This window comes from Panthera leo, chromosome D2 (assembly GCF_018350215.1).
Source record: "Panthera leo isolate Ple1 chromosome D2, P.leo_Ple1_pat1.1, whole genome shotgun sequence".
Lineage (NCBI taxonomy): Eukaryota > Metazoa > Chordata > Mammalia > Carnivora > Felidae > Panthera > Panthera leo.
This window is the reverse complement of record NC_056689.1, coordinates 83924278-83948030: the sequence shown is the minus strand read 5'-3', so window position 1 is coordinate 83948030 and position 23753 is coordinate 83924278. Positions and strand designations below refer to the sequence as shown.

At 48.5% G+C, this 23753-nt stretch overlaps 1 protein-coding gene across 4 annotated transcripts in view; it reads right to left on the bottom strand.

Moving 5' to 3' along the window:
* MGMT (O-6-methylguanine-DNA methyltransferase) overlaps positions 1–22128 on the bottom strand; it is a 296999-nt gene extending 274871 nt beyond the window's left edge. Inside the window, exon 1 of one of the 4 annotated variants that reach the window (XM_042907574.1) lies at positions 22049–22128. The gene's annotated coding sequence lies outside the window, so the exon portion shown is untranslated. Of the gene's footprint in view, positions 1–14294; positions 14453–14879; positions 14956–22048 lie in introns of those variants that run through there. The other 3 variants (XM_042907573.1, XM_042907571.1, XM_042907572.1) reach the window with 3 other exon arrangements.
* Positions 22129–23753: the final 1625 nt, after the last annotated feature.

The window sequence follows — 23753 nt, the reverse complement described above, 5'->3', positions numbered from 1 at the left end:
ACATGGCAAGTCAAAGAAGGAAATGATTAACAGAGTGGAAAGGAAGAAGCCAACTATCATTCATCAGTAGTATGATCAATTGTTCGTGTAGAAAATCCAAGAATATACATAGAGCATATTAAAATTAAAGAGAGGAATTTAGCAAGGAAGCCAGATGTAAGATGAGCACACAACAATCAACATAGCATTTCCAGGTACCAATCACACAGAAACGATTACCAAAGAAAAAAAGAAAAAGAAAAAGATACCACATATAACGGCAACAAAAACACTACAGGCCTGGGGAAAGTTATCACAAAAGATGGGCAAATTCTTCATAAAAAAAAAACTATTAAAAGTGGGCAGGCACTAAAAAAGACCTAAATATATATAGAGAAAGACAGCATATTCCTAAAGAGGAAGATTCACATCCTAAAGATGTTATTCTCCTCACATTAATTAATTATAGATGCAAGCACTTCCAACCAAAACACCAAAGGCTTTCTCCTAAGAATCCGCCAAGCTGGTCCTGAAATCTGTATGGACAAGCAAGATGGAAAGGCTTATGCCACCAATGTTAAGAGTTAGCCTAAAGCTACAGTAATTAATACAATGTGGTATTAGTACAGAAATTGAACTATAAAGGAAAAGAATCACAAATTCAATTATGTTCGACTACATGAAAATTAAGAACCCTTGTCCACGGAAAGGCAGTATAAAGAAAATGAAAAGGTAAACCACAAACTTGGGGAAGATAATTGCAGCCCGGGTAACTGATAAAGGACTAGAATTGGGAGGATAAAAATTCTCCTGTAAATCACTAAGAAAAGGATATTTCAATAAAAATACAGGCAAAAAGGGTACAAACAGGCATTCTGCACAAAAGGAGTCATGAACGAACGGCCAAGCAAAAAGATGCTCAAACTCACTGGTAATCAGAAAAATGTAAATGAAGATCACAATGAGATAATTATCTTCTACCCAGTAGGTTAACAATGAATAAGTAACTTCCAAGTTTTGGTAAAGATGAGCACCAACTGATGGGAGTCTAATCTGCTTCAACCATTTTTACAAAACAGCTATTGTCTTGTAACACTGAACATTGACAGTGCAATAATTGTACCCCTGAGTGTACAGCAAGGAGAAATGGTTATAAATGTGCAGTGGAAGCGGCAAACAAGAGTGATCATAGCTGTGGTGGGTGGCAGACAAAACCTGGGAACAATTCAAATGCCCAGGGACGAGAGAATAGAAAAGTACATAAGGAAACAGCGGCATAGTTGTACAACGATGTGCTGTGATGAACAGACCACACACCACAGCCAAGCACAACTCGGGCGGAACTCAGGAAAAGGAATTCCAGGCAGAAGCAAAAGCAAGCCTTGGAACACTTGGACAGCATAATATGTTCTTTATAAAAGTCAAATAAGCCACGCTAAATGAGATCTTGCTGAAAAGTAGCTGGGCAGATGGTGAAACTATACATAATTTAAAAAGCAAGACAATAATAAACACAAACTTCAGAACAGCCATAACCATGAGGTGGGGAGAGAGGGGAGGGCGGGGGGCAGGACAGGAGAAGAGGCGCACAGGTAACTTCCCCAAGACTGGAGATGCTGAAATCAGCAGTAAGTTGGTGGGTGCCCAGATCATTATCTGCGCTTCATGCCTTACATACATCTCACGCACTCTTTAGTAGGTATCAACACATAATTTTTATTTTTTTAATTTTAATTTTTATTCTATTTTTAAAAAATTTTTTTCAATGTTTATTTATTCCTGAGAGACAGAGAGACAGAGAGACAGAGAATGAGCAGGGAGGGGCAGAGAGAGAGGGAGACACAGAATCGGAAGCAGGCTCCAGGCTCCAAGCTGTCGGCACAGAGCCCGATGCGGGGCTTGAACTCACAAACCATGAGATCATAACCTGAGCTGAAGTCGGATGCTCAACCGTCTGAGCCACCCAGGCATCCCTATTTTATTTTTAAAGTTTACTTTTATTTATTTTGGGAGAGAAAGAGAGAGAGAAACTGGGGGAGAGGCAGAGAGAGAGAGAAAGAGACAAAATCCCAAGCAGGCTCTGGGGTTCAACCCCACAAACCGTGAGATCGTCACCTGAGCCAAAGCCAAGAGTCAGATGCTTAACCAACTGAGCCACCCAGGCTCCCACAACAACACATAATTTTAAAAGGAAAGAAGAAGGAAAGAAAGAGAAAGGGAGGGAGGGTGGGAAAGGAGAAAGAAAAAGGAAAAAAAAACTGCATCAGAAAACCACCAATCAAATTACTACAAAAAAGAACACCGAAGCCGAAATTCTGTAACCTGGGAAACTGACAAAACCTGAAGACGTACATCTGGTGGTCAGAAAATAACAAAGAGTGCTTGTACTAAAGGGCAAATACCATGCCGAGACAAACCCTCAAAACTTCATCATTTGAGATGAAACTCCGGCCAGTCTCCCTCGCACACGAGCACACCAGGTCGGTCCACGTTTGGGAAGTCTGCACTTAATCCAAACTTCCTAAGTGAACACACTTCCCCCTTCACTTCCCTAGCGACTCCAGAGATGTGGCATCACTGAAGTGACTTGGTCACTCACATATGGTAGGAGGCAAAGTGCGCGTTTCAGGAAGTTTTTGGCAAGCACCACGCAATCACAGCCAACCACGGTTCTCACACTCGGGTGGACGGCAGTGAGGGCACGGGCAAATCCTCCCCACAACCTGCGTGTCCCTCACAGGGCACACCTTTATTCTGTCGGGCGTGCACGTGGCTGTGGGAGCAGCACAGTCCAAACCACCAGGCCAGCTCTGCCTATGTGCTGAGCGTTCGCACTGCCACCCGAGAAACCTGGGACAAAAGACAGCCTCTGTCTGTTCGTTTTTCAAATGCAGAGCTGTGAAGAGCTCTCTAGACAGTCAGGTAGACAGCGATGCAGGGGGTTAATGTTATCACCACTATTAAATTTAATTGATGAAGGTCTGGGCTGGCAGGGTATTAACAGCAGTGGTGTGTGAATTCTGGCAGGAAGGAATGCACTCTTCTGTCTAGTCTCATCTTCAACAGCGTGAAAACACCAAAATGACAGCCTTCAGCAGAGCACGTTTCTAGCAGTGCCACGCATTAAAAACTGCAACAGTGACAAGGGAAAAATAATCCGAGTTCAAGGGGCCCGTGATTTCCTCTGACTTCCCGATTCTGGTTCTCTCAGTATGGAGCTGAAGTGGTCCTCCTCTGGAGTCAAAATACAAACAGAGCTCTTTACATCTCTTAACAGAGTCGACCCGCTTCTACTAGCTTTACCCAGTACCTGCTACCTCTGGCTCACCTATACATCACTCTTGCCGCTGACTGGACCCAGAGTACACAGAAACACTGCAACCCCTTTAAACACAGGAAACAGAGGCAGACACACAGGACACGGGAGAGTCAAGAAGCTACCAGAGCGGGTGAGCCAACTCAGAACACCGCTGGTCCACGTTGAGGTCCAAAGGGGTTACCAAAGCCCAGGAGGCAGGGCCATCAGGAGTGAGAAGCACGGGAGGTGGGGGGCGCAAAGGGCGAGATGGGCAGCTGAAGCACAGGAAGTTCAAGTGCTCTGTTCAAGGTCAGACAAGGACCAGCCAAGCCCACAGCTCTCAGCCAGAGTCCTGGCCTTCAGTCTCCTGCTAGTGCCTCTCAGGGGCCGCATGTGCCAGAGGTCAGAAGGCACGGGAAGCAGCAGAGCAGAGCAGGAGGGATGCCCTCCCCCAACACTCGTCCACTGACTTCCAACAGACTCCTGGGTGACAGACACCTCCTGAGAAGGCCCTCTCCCCTGACCCTCTTACATCGCCACTGCAATCAATGAAGACCACTGGAACACTACCTACCTTAGCTCCCTAAGCAACAGGATACCCTCGGTTTAAATTAAGGATCCACAAGAAAATCGGGGGAAAAAAATCATACAAAAACCATTCCTGCATTTGGCCATTTAAAAAAGCCAACATTAAATTGCTTACTATCCCTTATTTAAAACTTTAGGACAGGGGAGCCTGGGTGGCTCAGTCACTTAAGCATCCAACTTCAGCTCAGGTCATGATCTCGTGGTTTGTGAGTTCGAGCCCCGTTCGGGCTCTGTGCTGACAGCTCAGAGCCTGGAGCCTGCTTCGGATTCCATGTCTCCCTCTGTCTCTGCCCCTCCCCCACTCGCTCACACTCTCTCTCTCTCTCTCTCTCTCAAAAATAACTAACATTAAAAAAAAATAAAACAAAACTTTAGGACAAATTCCTCCTACAGGAAAAGGTTTCTCTCTCCTGGATGGATGCTATTCATGTACTAACTGTTCTATGAGTACTGGGGAGCAACTACTTCCCTTTTCACCATGGCTGTCTGTAAGCTCAATGACAGACTTCATGCGTGCTTGCACAAGCTATCCGTAGCCTACGTTTCCTGGAATACTTAACTTTCTTAGTGCCTGGTTCTCTGGCAACCACAACTACCCAAATACGGTCAAGAAATAGAAAACAAACAGAAAAGCCTTCTGACAAAAGGCAAAATAGCTGTCACAAAATCCGTGCACTAAAGGTCACAGGCTCTGGAGCCAGCCTGCCTGGGTTGAAACAGTTATTGTAAATATGTCCCATATGTTCAAGTCAAAGGAAAACAAGACCTGTTAAGAAAAGATATAAAAGAGACCCAATGAAACTTAGGTGTAAAATACAGTATCTAAAATTAGAAATACACCTGGTGTGACTCACAGATTAGATATGGCAGAAGGGAAAAAGCAGTGACAATGAAGACAAAATAGGTTTTAAACTATCCAGGCAGAGAAAAAAAAAAAAAAAGACAGAAGGAAATGAACAGAACATGTATAAGATGTGGGATGTATTAACCAATCTGACACACATCAGAGCCACCTGAGGAAAAGGAAAAAGGCAGAAAAATATTTGAAAAGATATTAACTATTTCTTCAAATCTGATGAAAAACCCGTACTCACAGATGCAAGAAACTCACTGAAACCAAAACATTAGAAACCTAAAGAGAACTAAACCAAGGCACATCATAATCAAACCGCTGAAAACAAGTGATAAGGAAAAACCTTAAAAGTGGCCAGAAAGGGGAAATAGGGCAGAGGAAAACAGTAAGCATGACAGCACGCTGGTCATCAGGAGCTACGTCAGGCAGGACACAAGGGAACACCACACTTAAAGCAAGAAAAGGGGAAAAAAATGGTCAATCTAGAATTTTCTACGCAGCAAGATATCTTTCGAGAAAAAAAGCAAAAACAAAGACTTTTTCAAAAGAAGAAGAAAAGGAAGACAGTTCATTTACCAGCAGACCTACATCTGATAAACACTGATGCGAGGTTCTTGACACCAGATAGAAATCTGGATTTACACAAAAGAATGAAGAGTACGAGAAACTGAAAATATGCAAATAAATATAAAAGCTGGGAGAGGGGGGGGTCCTAGTTTTAATCTCTTCAAAAGATAACTCGCCACCTAAAGCAAAAATAACAACATATTCTGGAGTCTGCACCATATGCAGACATACAATGTACTGAATGAGTACAACAGGAACACGGCTGGGAGAGGCCGAAGCTTCTCTTGTACAGAGTTCACACTGCAGGACGCCGAATGCAGATGACGGGAGACTAGATACGCACACAACACCCTAGAGTCCTCACTAAGAAGAGACAAAGAACAGAGAGAGCTGATTAACCGACAGTATAGGGAAAAAATTAAGCTAAAATCATTAAAAATATACATTTAAACAGTCCAAAAGCAGGTAGGAAAATGAGGAGGCAAAAGATGAAATGGGACAAAGCAAACAGCAAGACGGAGTGCTTAAACCCCACCAGACTGACGATCACATAAATGCACATGCTCTCAATACTCCAATTTCTAAAAAGACGTTATCAGATGAGAGTTTTTAAAAATGAGACCCAACTGTATGCCGCCTACAAGAAACACATGTGAGATATAATGACAAAATAGGTAAAATGTAAATGGGTGGAAAAGCATTTTCCACAGAAATGCTAATGAAAAGAAACCTGGAGTGGTCATCTTAGCATCAAACAAGATTTGAAAACAAGAAATATTATTAAGGCAAAAGACAGCCATTTCATAAGGATAAAAGGGTTAATTCACCATGAGGACATAACAATTCAAAATTCTAAATACTGGGATGCCTGGGTGGCTCAGTTGGTTAAGCAACTCTTGGTTTAGACTCAGGACATGATCTCACGATTCATGAGTTCGAGCCCCACTTGGGATGCTCTTTGCCCCTCCCCCTTCTCAAAATAAACATTTAAAAAAAATTCTAAATATTCATGTACCTTAGAACAAGTTCAAAGCAAATGAAGCAAGAGCTGAGAATCGAAGGGGAAACAAATCTCAAGCTATCACAAATAATTTAAAGAACAGGGAGACAAGAAAAGCAGCAAGGAGACAGAAGACCTGAACTACACAATCAATAAATGTGAGCCAACTGACAATGGAAAGAGCACTCTCCCCAAAAACCACAGACTATACACTCCTTTCAAGTGCATACAAACATTCACCAAGACAGATCATGTTCTGGGCCATAAAGCAATTCTAAATAAATTTAGGACTGAAATCATAAAAAAAAAAAAAAAAAATGTCCTCTGACCACAAGGTAATTAAATGAAAGATTAATACGAGAGAGACATCAGGAAAATCCCCCCACTATTTAGAAGAGAAACAACATATTTCTAAATAACCCATGCATTAGGGGTGCCTGGGTAGCTCAGTCGATTAAGCGTCCGACTTCGGCTCAGGTCATGATCTCGCGGTTCGTGAGTTCGAGCCCTGCATCTGTGCTGACAGCTCAGAGCCTGGAGCCTGTTTCAGATTCTGTGTCTCCCTCTCTCTCTGACCCTCCTCCATTCATGCTCTGTCTCTCTCTGTCTCAAAAATAAATAAACCTTAAAAAAATAAATAAATAACCCATGCATTAAAGAAGGGATCACAAAGGAAAGTGGAAAAAACACTGCACTAAGTGAAAATAAGAAGACAACACAGCCATCTGTGGGATGCAGTGCTTCCTGCCTTCCAGGGAATGCTTAGCATTGAGTGTTAACATGAGAAAAGACCAAGGGCTCGACTCAGTGATCTAAGCTTCCACCCTAGCAAACTATAAACAGAAAAAGTAAACTAAACCGGAAGTAAGCAGAAGAAGGCAATAATAAAGAGAAGAAACCAATAGAAGACAAAAGAGAGAGAAAATCAATTATAACAAAAGTTGGTTTCTCTGAAATTGACAAACCTCTAACCAGAACAATCAGAAAGAGAGAGAGAGAGAGAGAGAGAAAGAAAGAAAACACAAATAACCAGTATCAGTAATAAAAGCAAGGACCAGACATTCAAAGGACAGTAAGACAATATTAAAATAACTCTGGGCCAATAAATTGTTAGATGAAACGGCCAAATTCCCTGAAAAACAAATTACCAAAAAGTAACTCAGGAAGAAATAAAGGACTTGAATAACACTGCCTACTAAAGAAACTGAATGTATAGTTTCTATCCTTCCACAAAGAAAACCCCACACCAACACGGCTTCATTGGTAAATCCCTACAAACATTTAAAGAAGCGGTGATATTAATAGCACACAAACTACTCCAACAAAAGAGGCCCCATCTCATGAGTCACAGATTTTGCCCTAATTCCAATCTAGAAAGACACGCCAAGAGAAGAAAGCTTCAGGTCAGTATCCCTCATAAACACAGACACACAAATCCTCAAGCTACGAAAATATTAATACACCAAGCCCAGCGGGGATTATCCAGGAATGCAAAGTTGGTTTGACATAGGAAAATCCAGCACTGTAATCCACTGCATTAATAGCACAAAGGAAAAGTTTCCCCCATCTAACAAGAAGCTCCTACAAAAGTGCCCAGCGGAGATGACTCTTCATGGCGAAGAACCGTGATGTAAAACAAGCTGGCACCAAATCTGGAGGGAACCCTCCCACCTACCGCTCCACAAACCCAAGGTCAAGGGGGGAAAAAAGCCATTCCTGTGAGAATGCCCGGATGAAGCAATCAAGCTTGTGATCTTTATTCAATCCTCCAACCGTGGTCAATACTCTGTGCCCAGAGGGGAGCACACTGGAGGCAACGGTGGCTGTTTGCAGGAAAGCACCCGCCTGGCTGCCCGAGCTCTTCCGAAGAGCCGGGTGACTTTCCCATGAAACAAAAGCTTTACGTGTAGAGATGAGAAACGAACTACGGTTACTCAGACTTGGGTATCCGGCAGGCATTTCCTCAAAAATAAACAAAGCGACGCTATCTGATGCCAATGATAAATGACAAGTTGAGAGCTTTAAGTGATAATTACAACTCTGGAAAATTTGTATCCCCCACCCGTGGTCCCCAATTCTAAGGCTGCTCTGAGTTGAAAGGCAGTGATATATTAACAAGCCCGGGTTTTAATACTGCACGATGAAACACGTCACCATTTGGAAGGCGCGTGTAAGTCAGCAAACAGCTATTTTCCAAAAGACCAGGGAATGACGTTACAAAATCATCCAAGGTGCAAGACACACGCGTCGATTTTCACTTAAGGGACTACAAAAATCTCGCTAAGGGCTCAGATTCCACACAGCAAAGAACCTTCACGAAACGAACACTTGCCGAGTTCTGATGCCACCTCAGAGAATATCCACGATTATCTGGAAAAGCTATTAAAATGCTCCTCCCTTACCAGTTACTTATTTGGATGAAGCCAGATTCTCTCAAGATACTTCAACCAAAACATATCACCACAGATGGAACGCAGGAGGCACATGTGAGATCTGGTTGCCTTCCACTAACCCAGTCATTTAAAAGACGCAGAAGGGGGCACCCGGGTGGCTCAGTCAGTTGAGCGTTGGACTTCAGCTCCGGTCATGATCTCACGGTTTGTAAGTTCAAGCCCCCAGTCAGGCTCTGTGCTGACAGCTCAGAGCCTGGAGCCTGCTTCGGATTCTGTGTCTCCCTCTCTTGCTCTCTGCCCCTCCACCATTCATACTCAGTGTCTCTCTCTCTCAAAAATAAACATTAAAAAAACATTTTAAAAAAGATACAGGAAAAAAAAGTAAACCAATACCACTCATTTCACTAATTATCTTTTTACGGAAAACAGTTACTTTTCAGTTTAAAATGTGTTATTTACATTAAAGTGTAATCAGTTTATCGTAGCTTAAATGAATTAATATTTTTAAGTTTCTCAATGCTAACTTCTAACATGGTAAATGTTGATATATGACTCATATAAGTTACTTGGGATCTCCAGTAAGTTTTCAGAGCACAAAAAGTCTGAAACCAAACCTGTGGGGCCCACTCCAGGGCTGGACTCTGCCCGGCCCTGACCAACCCTCCATCTCTACCTCCGGCAACCCAGATGCCTTTCGGGACCTAATTCCCCCATCTGCAAACAGGAGGAAAATCAGGGGAACACCTCTGTATTCTCTGACATCCAGAGCACAACCAGAGGAGAATCATATGAAAATACCCATTTTCCTATCTTTTTAAATGATTTCTACCACCTCCACCTCTACCACCACCTGGACAAACTTTTCCATAAAAATTTGATTAAATCTCTCTAGGAGACTTCCTTATAAAGCTCCACTAGAGAGAATATATCATTATTTCAGCTTAGGGTTGGAAACGAAAAGACAAAAAAAAAAAAAAAAGAATCCTTTGGTACTGTAGCAAGTCAGTGTATGAATACAATTCCATATGAAAACATTTAAAATACATTAGATTTTTGGTCAAGATGAAAGACCGAAAAAAAAAAAAATCAAGCAATCTATTCTAATTGGGTTCCCATGGTAACTGTACAATTGGGTTTTTCAATATAATATCCCAAAGGCCCAATGCACACTTGTAAAATATACTTCAAACAGCCTGAATTGTTTTTACATTACAGCACTCCCAGGAAGATCAATTACTATACATCCCCACCCTGACTATTAGTGGCAGGACACGTTAACACTGCTTGCCATATTAACATAAGTCATATAAGGAACACCACATATCACAATCATTATATAAAACTAATCACACACTTCAGATTCATCAAACCCGCTCTGGGTAATAAGCCCATACTACTACTGTCACAGAATCGTGTTTACGAAATGCAAGAAATCGAGCCCAACTACATGCCACACCATTATGCCTCTCTTATTGATTTCAAGGATAAACAGAATCAATCATTAATAATTACATTATAAGATGGCCCTCAAGGTTAATCATATTCTTAGAGACTCTCACTATGGAATTAAACAACAAACATCGCTGTGCTAATAAATAAATAAATAAAACATAACTGAGAATTCAAACCCACGTTTTAAATATTAACACCACGATGCCAAGCATAGCACACTCCCTCATCGGGGAGTCTAGCTTCTCCCACACTGACCGCAGCGGTCTCTCCCCTGCCAAGGGGGATCCTGGGGGCACAGTGCTGGCCCGCACGGCAAAAGCACAGAGGGAGCCTGGGCCACAGCTCAGCAATGGCCAAGATGCATTGGGTAAAAGTTCACAACTTGAATTTTCTTTGCCATAAGCCCCCAAACCCCTGCACATCTGATGCATTCTGCAGATCTACACCCCGTAACACGAACTGCTGCTTGGGCAGAAGTAAATTCAACAATCTCCTCCTACCTTTTTATGTCCCCCCATCAGCGGCCACGGGTGTAACACAGGCCAATGTGATGGAAGTGCAGGCCAGCAGCTTCTAGTGAGAATTATCTTGCGAGGTTCCCAACCCAACAGAGACCTCCAGAACTCCTGAAAGACAGCTTAGCTTGAAAAGTAACAAACTGCACGGTTCTTAGAATTCTAGCTGGTGTCAAACAGGATGGCCCCAGCTGCTCCTCGATCCAGGCAGTATTAGAGACTGAACTGGCCAACGTCAAGAGAAAAACCAAACGACCAACACAAAATCCCCACCAGCAGCTCTAGGCTAGTTCCCCAACCCTCCTCATGCTTAAGATTCCCGGTCCCGCAGCACAGCACACACTCCTCCCCACCTCTCCCTCCTGCCCCAGAGCCTAGAGCCTGGAGCCCGGACAGCCTCCCAGAGCAGGCCCACCCTGTGCCACAACGTCACCAGGCCTGCCACCAGTCCCCCGGCCTTCTGGGCATCTCTCGCCTTGCCTGCCACATCCCCTTCCTGCAACCTTTGGGGCCCCTGGTAAGGAGACATGGGTTTCTGTTCATTCTATTTTCCGTCACCCCTATGTACACTCACACCTTGGGGGAATGCCAGGAGCTAAACCTGAGAACCATCCTACAGGACTTCTGAGCGCTGCCTCATCCCCAAATTCCAACTTCATACACAAGCCCCACATGAGACTTGTGCTTCTCAAGTAACTGGTCTGTGCTTCACCTGTGTATTAGTCAGCTCAGTTGCCACAAGAGAAATCTACAGACCACATGGCTTACGCAGAAATTTATTTTTTCACAGTTCTGGAGGTGTAAAGTCCAAGATGAAGGTTCTGGCTGATCTTATGTCTGGGGAGGGCTCTCCTCCTGGCTTGCAGACAGCTGCCTTAGCCTCACGCCCTCGATGGGGGGTTGTGGATGAGGGGAAGGGAGGGGAGGGGAGGGGAGGGGAGGGGAGGGGAGGGGAGGGGAGGGGAGGGGGGAGAGGAGGAAGGAGCAGGGAGAGAGAGATCCCTCCCTTTTATAAGGCCACCAATCTGGCTGGATGAGGGCCCCACCTTATGACCTCATTTAATCTTAATTACCTTCTAAAGGCCCCTCTCCAAACAGCCACCTTGGGGGTTAGGGCTTCTGCACAAGAGTCTTAGGAGGACACACTTAACCCTTGGCTGGCCCTCCCATCAGGCAGAAGCCCACCCCAGCCTCAGAGAGTTCCTCACACAGAATTCCAGCATCGAGAGATGAAACCCACACCAGTAAAGCAGACACCTGAGTGTGAGTGTGTGGGCCTAGGGAAGGAAGGGCATCGGCATGGCTGTGTTTGGGCTGGGTCAGAAGAGGCTCCCCAGACAGAGCAGAGGAGGGGTCTGGGAAGAGGGGAATGGGGTCTCCTACCCATCCACTCTCAGAGCAAAGCCTTGTTGCGCAGGCTTCTAGAGAACATGCCAGAACAGAAGTCCGTGGCCTTTGCGCTGAAAGGGGCTTCAAGAGGAGTCTCGCAGGCTCATTCCATTTGGGACCTGGGTGGGCGGGAGGGGTTACCTTGGAGCATTTTTCAACCCCCGCCTTCAACAGGAGGAGGAAGAGGCCACCAGCACTGACTCTCCCTGGTCTTGTGCCTGAGTGCCAGGCTTCCGCTGTCTGGGGCCGCCCCGAGCAGTGCCCTGAGTCAGGCAGCCGGCCCCACTCCATGTGGGGTGAGGTACTCCCAGGAAGCTTCCCCGGGACCCTGGGGGATAGAGGCAGGGGACTGTGTGGGGCTTGGGAGGCCAAGCAACTGAGCTCACAGAGATTGGAGCCAGGCAGCTTCTTCCTCAGTGGTGCAGGAGACTTGAAAATGCTCATCATCTAAACCCAGAGCCCACGTGTACTTCGCTCTGAACCCCAGGAGGCAGCTTCAAGTCTGAGAGCTGCACAGAGGGGCCAATACTCACCCGGCTGCCCAAAGATGACCATCCGGTCCAAGTAAACTCCGGGCGGCCTGGGGCCAGTCCTTCTCAACAGCGAGCACCCCACCATCCAAACATCACAAACACGTGCAGCCAAGATCTGGCTTTTCAATGAGTAACTGAGATTTTCCACATCAATGCCAGGGCACAACTGAAGCACCACAAATGGCTGCTTCCAACACCAGAACTACTACAAACACTTGTTTCTGGCCGATACAAAAGAATACTTAAGTAACCCATCCAAGGATCCGTCCTGTCTTCCTTGTCACGACGCGCAGCGACTAGGAAAGAAACACCTCTGGCTCAAAGAAGGCTTCTTAGCAAGAAACCTCATCACACAGGGAGGCAGAATCACCGAGGAGATCAGAACCAGAACATCTGGAGGTTTTCCCGGAGTGACAAACGGTCCAGACAACACCACAAGAACAGCAGCGATGATCTCAGTCCAGAAGGAAATGTTCTAATTACACTCAGGGCAAAAATAAACAAATTTAAAGAGAGAGTAGGTAAAAGGAAGTTTTTAAAGCCCATACTTTTGTAGGAAAAGAAACTAAAGTAATGATAATAGGTCAAAACCCATGTGAATTCAAATAGTAGGAGAGCAACAGCCAGGATGTCACAGAGGACCCTGCACAGGTGACCACCTCCCCCCCCCCCCCACCCCAGCTCACCCGGGACCTTGTGGGTTTAGCAGCGAAAGTGTGTGTCCCAGTAAACCACTAGTCACCCATGACAGAACACAGAGGTCTCCCAGAGCCTGCCCTGCTGGTGGGCAGAACACCTTTACGGTGGCTGATTGTAGCCAGAATGATGGATAATGTTGAATATTAAGAACACTAATTCCATTTTAGAACCTACGTACTCGGTCTGGCTGTTCTTGGAACAAATTCCAAAAGCAGCGTGAGAGGAGCGCCCCCCCCCCCCCAAACTCCCTGTTGAGCCAGTGGGGGCCGGACCCCGCCAGCGCCAGAGACGGATGGGCCGGGGTGGGTGCAGAAGGTGGTGATCAGCAAACATGCCGGCAGAACGCACCGCATCCATCTGACTCGACAGCTTAATCGGATGATAACACAACGGTGACAGAAACAAATTTTTCTGCACAATGAAGAATCGCACACATGGGCTTTTCTTGGGATAGGTGCCTAAACTCAGTAACTTTTGAAAATACATCATTTCTTCCCTTTGCCCATTATTCCAGGAACTTCCACTGAGTGTGAAAAGCCTTACTGACGAGAGTGGCTGCAAACACAGGAGAGGATTCCGGCGAGGCCCCGTGCAGAGGACCCCCACCCACCTCCTCTCCCGGCCCACCGCTGACGTCATTTCTTAACTAGGACAAGTTCAGGACCCAGAGACTTGGAAGCGCCAGATCTCGGGACCCTGGCCGCACTGAGGAGCGTCCAAGGGCCAGGGCAGCCGGGAGGCCCAACATGCGTCACCCTTGACTCCATCTGAGTCACTGGCACCTTTCCGTCTGTCCTTCCCGCACGCCACCCGGCGACCACCCAGGACCCTCCTGGGTGCTCTGCCCCGGCCTCCTCCGCCAGGCCGCCTGCCTCTCCTGGTCCAAGTCCCCCTCACAGGTCACTCTCCCACGGGGGGCCTTCTCCAAGCACTTCCTGCCCCCACGCAGGCCCACCCTGGCCCCCGGGTGCGCGCAGAAGCACTCCCAGAGCCTGAAACAGCGACGCGGGGTGGACAGGCCGGCTCACCGCCAGAAGCCCCAGCAGTGACCCGCACGGGGGCGCAGGGAGGTGCACACGCTGAGGACATCGGCCAGGTGATCTCGACCAAAGGGGACTGGGCACGCATTTCCCTTTCAACGTGTATCCTGAAGTGACTGCACGCCCCGAACTTGGCGGTTGTGTTGAAAGACCCCACGAGCCTTGCAGGAAAGCACAGCCGCCCCCCTCCCCCCCCAACGGAGAGCGGACAGGGGTGCGAGCGCCGCTCGCGAGGCCCCCTCAGCCCTGCCCGAGCCAGGTGACAGGAGGGCAGGCAGCCATCCCCACCCCCCGAACCCAAGGCTGCCATGACAGAAACGGGTTATGTACCCTGCGAAAGCCAGATCGTTTCTCTGACTTTCCCAAGGCCTGCCTTTCCGTGAATAAAAAGCACACACACCCCGTGTTTCCCTTCCCCGTTTAAAACACAGCTTCTAAACACAGTCACCTTCCACCTCCAAACTGCACCCAACTCCCTCGGGGCCCCGCACTCCGCCAGGAAGCCCTCCAGGCACCCTCAGCTTCCCACACGCTGGCCCCACCCCCACTCTGAGGCGCCACCTGTGACCGTACCGCTTCCGCCCGCGACGTGTGTGACCGTACGGCTTCCCGGCGTGCGGCGCGCGGCCGTACCGCCTCCCCACGTGACCGTACCGCTTCCCAGCATGCCGCACGCGCGACTGCACCACCTCCCCACGTGGCCGTACCGCTTCCGCACGTGAGGTGCGTGACAGTACCACCTCCCCGCACGCCGCGCGTGACACTAGCGATTCCCTGCGTGCCGCCTGCCAACAGAGGTCGCCCGCCACCCGGACCTCCTCTCCTCCTCCCTCCCTGTCGTCCCTGTTGGTGACCGCAGTGGTCCCCCACTCACAAAACTCCCAAGGCCAAGGGTCAGAGAGAACAGTCCCCTTCCTGGCTGGCCTGGCACTAACTTTCGGCCCCCTTTCTAGCCCCGACTCCCACCCCTACTCCCGCCAGACTGCTCGCAGACCCATCTGCATCCATGAGTCCACGCGTGCCACCACCGGGCCGCAAGTCTATGCACAAGTGCTTCATCCGCCCTTACGGCTGGAATCAGGAGCAAGTCCGTGGCCCATCGGGACTCGGTAATGAGCGTGGCTGAAGTCCTCGAACATAGCCTGGCGCCCAGGGCGCTCCTCTCCTTTCTCCGGCACCTGCACACTGGTCCTATGCTCAAAGGAGGGACGCGGGGTACACCTGCGTCTTCAGTAAGTGGCAGAGCACACACAGGTAGGGTCTTGTCAGCCCCGTACAAGTGGCTTGTGTGCCGGGAGGTGTCGTGAGCACGGCAAGCAGGCACAGACTTGAGTGCGCTGTTTTTCCCACAACGTGAAGGATAATGCTTAGTCACACTGGCCTTCAGAAAATACAGCAAGAACATACAGGTGTGGATTTATGTCTGCTACATCTTGCCTCTAAAAGGACTTGCACCCATTTCTCTGCTTCACCCCTGCAGAGGCAGCATGACACAACCAATGGGCTAACACAGAACCCCACTCCTATTCCCCGTGTGCCTTGTGCAGGCCCCTCGACCTCTCTGGGAGCCAGTCTCCTCATACACAAAATAAAGAAACTAACGGTGTCTGCGTCATCCAGTGATCCTGAGGATGTGAGAAGCCGATCTACCTACGTAAATCAACGAGCACAGTAAGCCTTCAATAAATGCTATTATCAGCAATACTATCATTCTTGCACTGTCCAGATTCTTCTGGAACTTGACTGACTCTACTAGGTTGACCCATGATAGGACGGGAAGAAGACACCCCTAAATATGGCCCATTTCCACCCACACAAATTATTGTGGATTTTTTATTTTTGACAAAGCGGACCTAACCCGTCGCCTTACCCATCACTACCACAGTATGAGCGGTCACAAATGCTGGGGACCCTGATGGCTCCTGACCACTGCCAGTGTCCGATTCTGTGTGTGGCCCTTCAGAAGTTCTTTCCATTTAACAGATGCTTACTGTCAAGCCTCCCAGGGCTGCCAGAGACTGGCAGGGTCCACTGGCCTGCTCTCCACCCACGCAGCACGAGCCTGCCCTGGGCACCGCACACCTGAGCACTCACAGATCACACCTGAGTGGGGAGCACCTTGACAGCAAGCACTTGAGCAGCTGTTGATAATGTCCACTGTGAAAAACCAAACTGGCAGCAAGGGAAACCAGCTCCTTCGAGAAAGAATTTTAGAAACCCGGCAAATTAGCACTGAGCTACATCATGCTCCAGACCAAACACAAGTCCATGACCGCCTGGAATCACAGACACACAGGAGATGGGACACTGGACTCCATCGCTAGTCCTGCCTCCTCCTGAAAACAGGCCGGTGGCTCTGAGCTAACAAAGGTCGGCTATTCCTGGGCTCACCAGGGCCTGGTGTGATCTGTAAACACAATTCCCTCCCAATAGCCAACAACAGCCCTCTGAATGGTGGTGTCATCTTCCCTATTTTGGGGGAGACTAAGGATCAGAAAAGTTAAGTAACTCTACTCAAGGTCATATAACTAGTAGATCCAGATCCAGACAAGCAGGCTTGTTACCAGAGGCTGCACACTTAACCCTGTGCTTGCCTCCCCAAATGGGGGCTTAGGTTATGTGTAAATCTATAAAACCAGGATGTTATTGGGCTGGAGGGAAAGTGGGATTTCCGGTTTGTTCCTCCCCACTTTTCTGGGTAGAATCTCATCCTTCTATGAGACTGTGGTTCCAAGTTAAGATTTCTACCCAGGCAGTGCTTCATACTTTATTATTTCATGTGCTTACACTCACCCAAGTAGACACAATAAGCATGATCATCACCATCAGACACAGGAGGAGGCAGCCTGGGTTTTCAAAGTTTCTTCAAGTCACCCTACTAGTAAATGGCACCACCCAAATCCCTCCCATTTTTCTCCCCAACACAACTCTGGCACTTCCTGAATAAAAACCCAACTCTGTTCTACAAAAATACATTCAGTTGTGCATTTGAAAGTCAGCCTTCATGTGAGACCATGAACACGCTTCTACCCAGAGAGGAGAAAAGCAATGCCAGCCATTCAAAGGAAGAGATAGGAGTGAAATATAATATGGCTGTCCATGCTTAACATTTGTTTGTAAAACTAATGCCAAAGTTTTGGTAACATCTGCATCTTCTGTCATAACCACAAGACCGAAAACTATAACACTATGATAACATGTTGGGTTTGCAATTTGAAGAGATTCACATGTCTCCGAGGAGTTACAAAACCATACACAGATCCATAAGCACGGGCAACTGATGACAACGCTGGCTGTGAATGGATCCATCTGGAAGGGGAACTCCAGAGCTTGTCTGGGCTGGTGAGCACTACTTCTCAGCCATCCTAAAGATTTCCCAAGAGATGCTTGGAACATTGGGGTCCCTAGAATTCCCTGGGAAGCTTGCAAAGACACAGGTCCCCAGGTGCTGATCTCGTAGGTCTGACAAGGAAGCCTACAATCTGCCTTTTGTAACTAGCACCCTTGGTAATCCTGATACCAATTGGGCTCAGAGCCCCTTTTGAGAACACTGTACCTACTACACATGGATATCCCTCTACAACGACAGCAATGCATTCCAGTGGTGGCTCTTACCAACGAACCCAAACAAGCAGGTCAAAATCTGAAGGTAACACCTTGGGTCCCAACTTTTAGTCCTTTTGACTGGGGGGTAAACTGTAGCTAACAATTTAAAAACAAGTGAGAAATAACTAGTTACTTGCTAAATTTCAACATTTAAATGTCCCATCCCATATCTTGCCCCAAGATTCAATTCCCTCTCTACGCCCATCTAGATACCTCTCAACACCCAGCGCTGGAAGTGCCTAATCTATCAATAAGGTGAGAGTTTTCTAAACTACTATCCATATGACTCAATTTGTCAGTAAAAACTGCCACCAGCGCTGTGCTTGCAGAAAAATGTCCATAAATGCATTATTGCGACTGGCAGATCGATGTCTATAATAAAAACAAATAGATTTAACAAGTGCCTGCTTTTACGAGTGGTGCCATTGGCGGACCGCGCGTTCAGCTTCACCCCCAGACTTCTGGGAATGGGCAATAGAGCTCGGGCTGGATACTCTGCTGACTTCACAAGTGCTACGGGTAGGAAATTATTCTAACAAGACAATTTTCAAAGTAGTAGAGCGAACATATGAGGCATTTATAACTCGCTCACAATCCCTTTCGTGGTTCCACACAGACGACAACAAATTTAACTGCCAGGAAATGTTTCTATAGAACTTTTAACTGGTTTTACCACAGCTGCATCAAAAGCCAAAAGTCTACTCCAGGTTGGGGCCGGGGGGATGGAGACATGAGGCCTGCCTCCCTGGAGACCCCCACTCCTCCAAGCCCCCAGTCGGATTGAAAACAACTTGTGGTGTCAAAAACAAGTTTCAGCGTTTAACACATAGCCAAGGGTGTCACTGCTGTGTCAGTGGCTCCTGGGGCTGCCTATTTAGTTAGTTATTTCGCTAAGGCAGACATCAGGAGCGTGACTGCCACAGACTGGCTTCCCCGCCAGGGATTCTGAGCACTTTGGCAAGACACTGTGACCGATTTACACGTAAGCCACATCTGCCAAAACCACTTGGGTTCCTTCAAAGGTTACAAAAGGTCACAAAACAATTTATTCCTGTTCTTCGACAATTCACTTCAATTGCTATTTAAAGGAATAAGTCATTCACTATATTCCATATATTCACTGTACGGTTTTCCCAAAACCTTGCAGCCCTCTCTAAGCTCTTTATTATTGTCAAATTTTCTACATCCAAAGGAAACGACTCTTTCCACTGACCAGCAAAGGCATACCGGTTACCCTAATGCCACGGGACACCCATCTGGCAGTATTCTGTCTCCCAACAGTCTACAACTTTCACCTACCTTTGCCCAAGACAGGCCTCCAGAACTAACAGGAGGGGAAATGCATCCTGTGAACCAAGGGAAAACCAGCCCCTCCTGCACAGCTCAGGCCCCTCCCCCACACATACTTTTACTTTAAACCAGGAACGGGTGCCGTTGGGTTTGTTCGCTCATCATGAGTACATGTGAAAGGATGACAGGGAATCCACTCTCACCCAATGGGAATGTTATGGTTTGTATGTCTCCGATTTAAGTTTCAGGCTTTGTATAAATAACATTCTGAGATAAGACCTAAGCACCTGTATCAGAAGCTACCCATCACGGGGGCGCCTGGGTGGCTCAGTCGGTTGAGCGGCTGACTTCGGCTCAGGTCATGATCTCGCAGTCTGTGAGTTTGAGCCCCGGGTCGGGCTCTGTGCTGACAGCTTGGAGCCTGGAGCCTGCTTCAGACTCTGTGTCTCCCTCTCTCTCTGCCCTTTCCCTGCTCACACACTCTCTCTCTCAAAAATAAATAAACATTAAAAAAAAATTTTTTTAACAACAAAAAAAGAAGCTACCCCTCCCAGAAAAGAGGCTCAGGGGGCCTAAGACAGTAGCCGAATGAGCTCAGGGCCTTTCAGAGACCTGGAGCCCAATGTACGTGTCTGGAGTGACCAGAGACGTGACAGGAAGTCAAAACCCCCAGGGAAAGTTGACCCACAAGAGGAATTTTATGCAGTTAGATAAAGTCAGACATTAGTATGAAAACACACCTGATAATAAGGGTAACAGATGACCACAGGAAAAGAGAATTCAGAAAATACTGTCTTGTTTCCATGATTTTCTATTAAAGAGACTATACTATAAACTAAAAAGGGCCTTGAGACCCCAAACAGGGAGCTGGAATAGAGCCGTGTTGGTGGTTTGAGTCCCTGGCTTCTAAGTGTCCTCTGCAAAATAAGAAAAATGAAGACAATTTAGTAAGTTTCCTTTATGGAACAACACTGAGGAGCACACTGCTGGGTTCCTGGGACAGGAAGAGCAGAGACTGCCAGGGAGGCCCCCTTCTTCCTCAGGCCCCACTGCCCTCCTCCCCTGCACGGCCAGCCCAGGACCTCACTTGTGCACCAGGAAAGGCAACTGGGGACAGGAGGCCTGAGTGGAGGGCCCAAGTGAGGCTCGACCCAGAGCCACACGAGACCAAAACACAGGAGAAAAGAAAGGTCTGAGAATCTCCACTGAACAAGAGTGAGATCTTTCCAACATGTCCACACCTAGTGCATTACTTCTTTAAACTTCCCTCTCCATCAGTGTTCAACAGTGTCCAGAGCAGAGTTTAATAATACTAAAATCTAGCTCTTATAACACAGATTTGTTTTGTTTTAAGTAGGCTTCATGCCCAGCATGAGACCAATGTGGGGCTTGAACTCATGACCCTGAGATCAAGGCCTGAGCTGAGATCAGGAGTTGGATGCTTAACCGACTGAGCCACCCAGGCGCCCACAGATCTGTTTTAATGAAAAGAACATTCATGAAGAAAAGGTGCCTTTCTATAGCTCTGTACTTGAGGCCCGGTTCATCCAGCCCCCATACTGTACTCTACTATTCAAATTCTAACTCAAGACAAGAACCTGGGAAGAAATCAAATACCTGTAGAGCGAGGCCAACTCTCCACTACCCGTAGACTCTGGACCTTTGCAGGTGTGCACTTGCTGTGACCTCCAGGACAACAGTGTCTAACACAATATGATCTCCCCACTGGGGGGGCAGCCAGGGATGGAGAGGAGAACTCTGACACTGTTTCCTTAAAATTGCTTTACCCCCAGCATGCTTTCGTTTTTACGTCCTTTTCTAATGCTTTTACACCCTTTTTTAATGCCGTGTGTTATCCATTGAAGGACTCAGGGAAAGAACAAAACTGTCTCTTCATCATCTATCTTGGGGAGATGGAGAGAAGGGCCTGACGCAGACATTTTACAGGTTCTTAATGTAAGTAACCAGTCCGATTCTTAGCTCCCCTTGTTCAACAGCTTTGTGCTCTGCCACAAACAGCTGAAGTGACCCCTCCCTGGGCAAAGCAGCCTCCCTCTGCCCTGATGACTGTCCACCCAACCAAGCAAACGCTGTGTTTGAGCATACAAAATGTGCTTCCAAGATAGAAAGCCAAGTACTGAGCAGAGGCCTTGATAGGGAAGACCATTCTGAGATCTCAGGAAATGATGGGCCCAGACAGGGAGCAGGGAATACGTGGGTTAGAACACTGCTCTACCGTATTATCACCGACTTGGGAATTATGGTGCCCAGTGTAAATGGCTCTCAAACTCCACTTATTTACTCTAAGTGTTTGCGGAGGCAATTAGGGCCAAATGTATACACACACCAGCCATGAAAATGAAGACCCCAGAACTTGCTCTTCTCTGGCACCGTCTTAAAACACGGTGCAGCAAATGTGGAATTCTGCACAAAGAGTATGCTAAAGGCTTGCTGCAAGGAAGGGCCGGAGTAGAGGCCTCTGGAAGCTTCCTGGGAACAGAAGGCAAGCGGCGGCCCCCAGGCGCTGGTCAGTAGTGCAGGGCGGGGGAGTGGGCAGGGAGAGCGTCGAAGATGTTGGCCAACTACAGGCATGGCAGGGGAAGCCACAACGGGCCGCTATCACCGCAGAGCAACTTGGTCCAGGAACTCCAGGCGTGGGGAAGGAGGGCCGCACCTGGGCACACCTGGGTACACCTGGGCACACGTGCGCACACCTGGGGTGGGATCAGGGCAGGCCCCTCGCCTATGGCGAGGAGAGGGTGCCCATAGAACCACAGGCTTCAGACGACTGCTCAGCCTAAGAAAGGCCCCGACTTTGGCGGGAGGGCAGCAACCCAGACACTCACCGCGTCACCAGGGCGCCGACCACGAGCAGCTGCGAGCACAGGGTGGCCAAGTGCTGGAGAACCACCGGCTGCCCAGGCATGTCCGGGGCGCGGGGGGCGGAGCCGGGGCGGGGGCGGAGCCACAGTGGGCGGGGCCTGGACGTGACGGAAGCTTGGTCGGGAAGAGAGGAGCCACGGGCGCGGGGGCGGGGCCCAGAGAGGGGGGCGCCGGGAAGTGCGGGAGCAGGGGTGGAGGCCGAGGCGCGGGGGAGGGGCCTAGAAGGCAGGGCGGGGCCGGGGCCTAGAGCGGACGCCCGCCCCCTGTCTGCGGACCGCCGCGGGGGTCGGAGCATGCCCAGTGCGGCGGAGCCTGGGCTGACCCCGCTCTGCGCAGCCTCGCTGGCCTCCCGGCGCCGCCCCGCCAGGGCCCTCCCGCCCGCCGCCGACCGGCCTCCCCTGCCTGGCCGCCCAGGCCCCGCGCTCCCGCCGCACAGCGCTCCGTGCCTCAGTTTAGCCACCATCAGCTCCGCGTCCCGTGGTGCTTGCGGTCCGCGGCGCCAAGTGCTCAGTGGCCGTGTTGCCAACTCAGCTCTGCGGGGCAGGGGCCCGGAGCGCGGGCTGCCTGCCTGGGCCTCCCCGAGGGCAGGGACAGGCAGGACTCCGGGCACCAAACGGGTCGTTGAGCGAGCAGAGGGGCCTGGGATGTCTCTATTGCCTGTGGTCGGAGGTGGCCTTGCAGGGCCCCTCGGGTCCTGAAGGTCACCATGATCTAGACACAGGCTCCGTAGCAGCCAAGCCAGGCTCAGGTGCTAATCAGTGAGCACATGGGTGCCCGGCACTACTTGGTGCTCTGTGGACGTTATTATGGTTGAATTGTGTTCTCCCAGAAAAATATGTTGGCGTCCCAACCCCAGTACTCAGAATGTGACCCTATTTGGAGATAGAATCTTTACAGAGGTAACAAGTTAAAATGGGTCCTAATGCCATACCACTGGTGTCCTTGCAAGCAGAAGGCCAGGTGAAGACAGACTCGAGGAGAACTGTGTGAAGGGGGAGGGTGCAAAGTGGTACACCTGGGAGCCAAGGAGAACCCAGGACAAGAGAGGCATGGATAGCACCCAGCCCTGGAGCCTTCAGTGGGAGCACGGCCCTCTGCACACATTGATTTCAGACAATAGATGTGTGCTGTTTCCAGACACCCAGTTTTTGGTACTTTTTATGACATCCCCAGGAAGCAGTATAGACACATTGTATCCAGCTTGATGGGCATAAGGTCCCCTGGGAGTCTTCCCCAAAGCTTGAGGGAGGTCACACACCCATTGGTCCCATCTCAGGACCACACCTTCTAAGTCCTCTATGGGCCCCTTAGGTTCTGTCTTCTTAATGGGAAAGAAATCTTCACTCTCCCCGTATGTACAACTCCTCTATTGGGACATTTGTGACTTGAGTGACTCGACATATCAACGTTGTCAATAAAAATTTGTTCAAAGAACCTAAAGAAAGGTTGCTTTATGATCAACCCCAGTGACTGTAGAGGCATGGTAGATTCTCTCGAGGCCCCCACGCGGGCCACGCCTCAGCTGGGACACGTTCAAAATAACTGGCCTGGGCCCGGGAGTACACATTGGTGATTAAGTTACTTTTTTTCTGGTGAGACTGGACTCAGCCTCAGAATCCTTCTCCATCCTGCTCCAGGCAGCCACAGGCACTAAAACTAGGAAGACAG